Source organism: Triturus cristatus, chromosome 4_2, assembly GCF_964204655.1.
Source record: "Triturus cristatus chromosome 4_2, aTriCri1.1, whole genome shotgun sequence".
NCBI lineage: Eukaryota > Metazoa > Chordata > Amphibia > Caudata > Salamandridae > Triturus > Triturus cristatus.
Window position 1 is genome coordinate 844,822,813 of NC_140586.1, and position 5,833 is coordinate 844,828,645.

Sequence of the window (5,833 nt, forward strand, 5' to 3'; positions counted from 1 at the left end):
GGGCAGCTACAAAGAATACCAGGCAATGTTTCAAAAAGACAAAAAGAAAATTGCCAGGATAATCACTGATGGGGCAGAAGATGCCACCTGCCAAATCAGTGCTGATGAAATCTTCCAATACTATAAAGACATAATTGAAAAAGAAAACAAGAAAAATCCCAAATTCATCCCAATTGATCAGATACCAGATGAATGGAAAATTGGAAGTCTGTGTAAAGAAATTACACTGCTCGAAATAACTAAAGCCTTCGATGAATCAGATTTAAAGAAAACAGTGGGGCCTGATAAGATTGGTCTGAATGACTTATATAAAGTGCATAGCAGGCAACCAAGACTGCTGCCCAGAATCTTATCGTCTTGGTTATCGATGAGAAGAGTACCAGACAGTATTAAAAAGAACCGGTCAATACTAATACCTAAGAATGTACCGATTAGCGAACTCAAAAAGATTAGTAATTGTACGTCATTCATGAAGTTGTTCATGAAAACATTAACTAAAAGACTCACATTTTTCGTTGAAATAAATACGAGACAAAAAGACTTCATGAAGGTGAGAGGTTGTCTCGAAAACCTGACTCTTCTGCAAAACATTATAAAAGGGGCACGAAAGAACAGAAGCTCGTTGGCAGTGGTGTTCGTAGCTATCTCAAAAGCTTTTGACTCTGTCAGCCATGGTCATATTCTACAGAGTCTTGAAAGACACAGAGTTCCATCATGCATCAGAGACATAATAAAAGACTCATACACTGACTCAACAAAATTTTTCAAGGGAAAAAACAATGAAGCAACTCCAGAAATAACAATGAAGTCAGGAGTTAAGCAAGGTGACTCTTTATCCCCACTGCTGTTTAATATTGCCATGGATCCTCTGATCTGTGATCTTCAGAAAGACGGCAAGGGCTTCACATTCGGCTCCGATGATCTCATTAAGCAAATCACCGCTCTTGCCTTTGCCGATGACATCACAGTACTCAGCAACACCTGGGAAGTACAAATCTGAAAAATCATTGAAAAAAAATTCAGTAAAGCAACAGGATTAAAACTTAATGTGAAAAAAACACATGGATTTTATATAAGTCACCATAAAGATAAGATCCTGGTTAACAACTGTTAACCATGGCAATTTGAAAAACAAAACATTGAAAACATTCATCCAGGAGAAAGTGAGAGATACCTCGGACTGAACTTTGATCCACACACCGGCCATTCAAGCAACAACAAAATTAATGAGGTTCTTGTTGACTGGGCTCAAAAACTCGACAATCTACCACTTAAGCCCACACAGAAAATAGAAATATTGTGTCAATATTTGATCCCTAAACTGTCATTTAAACTGAAAATGACAGGAACAGAAGCTAAAACTTTAAACATTCTGGATCAAACAATTAAAAAGTATGTCAAACATTTTCTACACCTACCTGCATACACATGTGATAGTCTCCTGTATTTGAAAAGATCCTTTGAGGGCCTCAATATACCAAAGTTATGTACAACAATTAGTCTGAACAAAGTTAATAACTTATTGTATCTCAGGGAAGCTCCAGATCTGTACATAGCTCATTCATTCATGTATGCAGGAGAAGTAATCAATGAAAAAATTGACAGCATTATCAAAACCCACAAACTCAACATTTTAGACAGTAGATTTCTGAGTCATGAATTGAATTTGGTAGCAACATATGATTGGAGAAAGAGGAATTTGAGAAATGGGCAAATTTCCCTGTCCAAGGTGATGGTATAAAATACTTATCAAGTAATCCAACCTCAAATTTTTGGATCAGCAAACATAATAAAATAAAATAAAATCAATACATAGCTGCGCTGATGTTGAGAGCAAATGTTCTGTATACTAGAGAAACCCTCACTAGGGGAAGAAATCATACATTTGCTACTTGTAGATACTGCAAAGATGTGTGCGAAACAATTTCACATATTTCAGGTGCATGTCCTAAAACCAAGGATATAAGGATAAAAAGGCATAACAAAGTGTTGGAATTGCTAATTGATAGAGCAAAAAGGTGTGGGTGGATGACATACAGAGAACCTCATGTCAAAAATAGTCAAGGTGAACTAAGAAAACCAGATGTAGTGTTCACCAAAAATGGTACTGTTGTTGTGGTTGATGTTTCAATTTGTTGTGAAAACTCACAGAATTCCCTTGAATTAGCGTATGAGAGTAAAGTTAAATACTATCAGGATCTATCACAGCAAATCAAAGATCTTACCAACTGTAAAACTGTAACATTTCATGGCTTTATTGCTGGATGTCGGGGTATTTGGCCTCAATGTAATGATGTTGCTCTGGCTGATCTTGGTCTGCAAATGTCGTTCCCATTCAAGAAGAATGTTTTCCTGACTACTGTAATGGACGCTCTCAAAATGTGCCAAGTATTCATGGACAATTAAATTTCGAGCCAAACACTGAGATGTACACTATCGTACAGCACACATGTCACTTTTATAAAAACTTATTAGCCTAAAATGTTGATTCACTAATATTTACATGTGGTTCAACAGTTACATAATAGTTAATAGTTGACACAATAATTAGTATAGATGTGGATTTTATAGATGTGAATTTTTATAGAGATGTATTTTCCAACTAGATGTGCAATTTATAGATGTGTATTTTTATAGTTGTGTGCTTATATTATAATGATTTAGATACAAATGTGTACATCATGACTATTGAAACGTCTTGAATAAAAATAGGTCTCAAATAACTACATACACATAGTCACTACATATTGCATTGATTATTGATGTCCTGCTAGACAGGACTGTTCGTAGACAATTTTATATTGTTGGAATAGTACTGCAGGGTGTACTATCTCTGGCCTATACGTGACCCCAGTTCCAGTGAGGACAGCTTAAAGTGTGGCTGTACTCCTGAGCGAACAAATGTTGTATTGTTGGAAGCAAAACCGATTTGACGCTGATGGGCAGCATAATAACCCAGAATGAGCCACCGCGAGGTGGTACAGATAGCCAAATGCCTCGCCATCTAATTAGTGATGCGCATTAATGGATGAACGAGATTCCCACTGTCCCTACCTACTATCTAGCAAAACCACAGCCAAGGGAACGGGCTTGGCAGAATCAGCGGGGAAAGAAGTCCTGTGGAGCTTAACTCTAGTCTGGCACTGTGAAGAGACATGAGAGGTGTAGGAAAAGTGGGAGGCCCTCGGGCCGCCGGTGAAATACCACTACTCTTATCGTTTTTTCACTTACCCGGTGAGGCGGGGGGGGCAAGCCCCGTGGGGCTCTAGCTTCAGGCTCCACCGGGCGCGACCCGCTCCGGGGATAGTGGCAGGTGAGGAGTTTGACTGGGGCGGTACACCTGTCAAACGATAATGCAGGTGTCCTAAGGCGAACTCAGGGAGGACAGAAACCTCCCGCGTAGCAGAAGGGCAAATGCTTGCTTGATCTCGATTTTCAGTATGATTACAGACCGTGAAAGCGGGGCCTCACGATCCTTCTGAGTTTTTGGGTTTCAAGCAGGAGGTGTCAGAAAAGTTACCACAGGGATAACTAGCTTGTGGCGGCCAAGTGTTCATAGCGATGTCGCTTTTTGATCCCTCGATGTCAGCTCTTCCTATCATTCTGAAGCAGAATTCACCAAGCGTTGGATTTTTCACCCACTAATAGGGAACGTGAGCTGGGTTTAGACCATCGTGAGATAGGTTAGTTTTACCCTACTGATGATGTGTTGTTGCAATAGTAATCCTGCTCAGTACGAGAGGAACCGCAGGTTCAGACATTTGGTGTATGTGCTTGGCTGAGGAGCCAATGGGGCGAAGCTACCATCTGTGCGATTATGTCTGAATGCCTCTAAGTCAGAATCCCCCCTAAACCGTAACGATACCGCAGTGCCGTGGAGACTCGGTTGGCCTGGGATAGCCGCCCCTCTCGGGGGGCCGGTGCGTAGAGCAGCTCGCTTGGGGACCAGAGCGCCTGGCCACCCTCGCTGGACTGCAAGGGCGACTGGGTACAGCACCCTCCCAGGCCATCCGGGTGCTGGGTCATCCCGGGTCATCTGGTCGCCTGGCTGCGTGACCAGATGGCCCTGCGGGCTGGGCGACCTGATTGCCCCGCGGGCCGGGTGACCAGATGGCCCCACAGGCCGGGTGACCAGATGGCCCCGTGGGCCGGGTGACCAGATGGCCCTGCGGGCTGGGTGACCATATGGCCCTGCTGGCTGGCGGCCAGGCTAACTCTAATTTTTGTCCTTCCCCAAACTTCTGTAAGGCCCCACGTAGGGGCTTAATAGTTGAGAAAAATCGGCTCCCCAGGCAGGCCGGCGGGGAGAGGACGTGGCCTGGGCTTAACCGTCCTTGGTGCAGCCGAGGGTCCGGGCGCTGGGGACCCGGGGGTCCACCGGGGCCCGGGGAGGCTCTCCCCTACCTGGCTAGGGTTCAGAAGCTGGGCCCGGGCCCGGGCTTTTGCTCCATCCAAGTGTCCCAGGGTGCGGGAGCCCCCCGTCCTGCAAGCCAGCCGAGGGTCCGGGCGCTGGGGACGGGGGTTCCACCGGGTCCCGGACAGGCTCTACCGGGCCTGGCTAGGGTTCGGAAGCTGGGCCTGAGCCCGGGGCTTGTGCTCTGTCCCAGGGTCCCATGGTGTGGGAGCCTCTGTCCTGCAAGCCAGCCGAGGGTCCGAGCGCTGGGGAAGGGTGTCCACCGGGGCTCGGGGAGGCTCTCCCCGGACTAGCTAGGGTTCGGAAGCTGGGCCCGGGACTTGTGCTCCGTCCCAGGGACCCATGGTGCGGGAGCCCCCCATCCTGCAAGCCAGCCGAGGGTCCGGGCACTGGGGACGGGGGTCCTCCGGGGCCCAGGGAGTCTCTCCCCGGCCTGGCTAGGGTTCCGAAGCTGGGACGGGGCCTGGGGCTCGTGCTCCGTCTGGTGGGCCCCGGGGTGCGTGAGCCCCCCGTCCTGCAAGCCAGCTGAGGGTCCGGGCAATGGGGACAGGTGTCCACCGGGGCCTGGGGAGGCTCTCCCCGGCCTGGCTAGGGTTCAGAAGCTGGGACGGGGCATGGGGCTCGTGCTCCGTCCGGCGGGCCCCGGGGTGCGTGAGCCCCCCGTCCTGCAAGCCAGCTGAGGGTCCGGGCGCTGTTGACTGGGGCCCGGGGAGGCTCTCCCCGGTCTGGCTGCTTTCAGAAGCACAGACCGGGCCGATGAGCAGGGGTGGCTGGCTTTATCTGCTACGCTGGCGGAGCGTAGTTTTCTGCCCACTCCTACTTCAAGGGATTGTATAATCTTATCATGAGGGAGCAGATTCTTAACTGTCAAATCAGCTGGTGCATCAGTACCTGGCGGACTCTGATCTGACCTCTCCCCAAAAATTGGGAAAGAAGGCAGACAAATGGGTCAGAACCAGGGTGAGGCAGAAGGTACAGAACCAAGGTGGTGACCCAAAGAAGCAAGATTCTAAAAACTCTGACAAGGGTGGGGAGAAGGGTAAAGACTAGAAGTCTTCACAAGGCCTCCAAAAATCTTCTTCAGGTAATGATTCGCAGTCTAACAAAGGGAAAGGCCAAAAGAAACCATGGTGCAAAGTCTGTAAGCAAAAGACACACTGGACCAGTGATTGCACCAAATCCAAAGACTCTAATCCAGCCCCCGCCAATGCCCCTAAGGCACCTGCTCCCCCTAGTGCAGTTACAATTGGTGGTGGGAGTACACAAACCAAGGGTTTAGTAGGGTTGACCCTGGGTACTGAGATGGACTCTGGCCTAGTCAGAGTACCAACTCAGTCTGTTCTTGTCTGTGATGGGGCATGGATATGACCCCCTCTGTGGGACCCAGTAATTTGGGCAAGTACAGACAAGAGCCATTGA

General features: G+C 47.8%; 1 pseudogene; it reads left to right on the plus strand.

Annotated features, from left to right (window-relative positions):
• The window catches only part of LOC146835236 (28S ribosomal RNA), a 7,973-nt pseudogene extending 3,927 nt beyond the window's left edge, over positions 1-4,046 (plus strand).
• The last annotated feature ends 1,787 nt before the right edge of the window (positions 4,047-5,833 follow it).